Raw genomic sequence first — 909 nt, 5'->3', positions numbered from 1 at the left:
GGATTGACAACCACTTTAACATGTCGGGTTGCGAGGTGTTGTTCTTTGTGTGCAGGGGCTGTTTACGTTGTGTTGCTTGGTTCTCCTACTAGTTCGATAACCTTGGTTTTATATCTAAGGGAAATACCTACCTCCGCTGTGTTGCATCACCCCTTCCTCTTTGGGGAAATACCGACGTTTCTGGCGCCGTTGCCGGGGAGGATCTTCAACATATCCAGGTTCCTAATCACAAATCTCATCTCCTTGCAATTTACATTATTCGCCATTTTCCTCTCGTTTTCCTCTCCCCCACTTCACAAAAATTTGTCGTGTCATTTGCCTCTCTTTTTCTGTTCGCCGTTTTCTTGCCAGATCTGTTTTTGAGTGCAATCTTGTTGTGTGGTCATCATGACTCAAGAGAACACCAAACTATGTCACTTCTCAAATACCAATAACAATGATTTTATTGGCACTCCGCTTGCTCCTCCCGCCACTAGTGCGGAGACTTGTGATATTAATACTGCTTTGCTGAATCTTGTTATGAAAGACCAGTTCTCCGGTACTCCTAATGAGGATGCCACATACCATATTAATACCTTCGTGGAATTATGCAATATGCAAAAGAAAAAAGATGTGGCCAATGATGTGGTCAAGATGAAATTATTTCCGTTTTCTTTGCGTGATTCTGCAAAAAATTGGTTCTCTTCTTTGCCTCGCAATAGTATCGACTCTTGGAATATGTGCAAAGATGCTTTTATCACTAAGTATTTTCCTCCCGCATAAATTATTTCCCTTAGAACCCAGATCATGAATTTCAAGCAACTTGAACATGAGCATGTTGCACAATCTTGGGAAAGGATGAAAATGATGCTAAGGAATTGCCCAACTCATGGGTTAAATCTTTGGATGATCATACAAATTTTTTATGCG

Source organism: Triticum aestivum, chromosome 2B, assembly GCF_018294505.1.
Source record: "Triticum aestivum cultivar Chinese Spring chromosome 2B, IWGSC CS RefSeq v2.1, whole genome shotgun sequence".
In the NCBI taxonomy this organism is placed as follows: domain Eukaryota; kingdom Viridiplantae; phylum Streptophyta; class Magnoliopsida; order Poales; family Poaceae; genus Triticum; species Triticum aestivum.
This window is presented reverse-complemented; position numbering follows the sequence as displayed.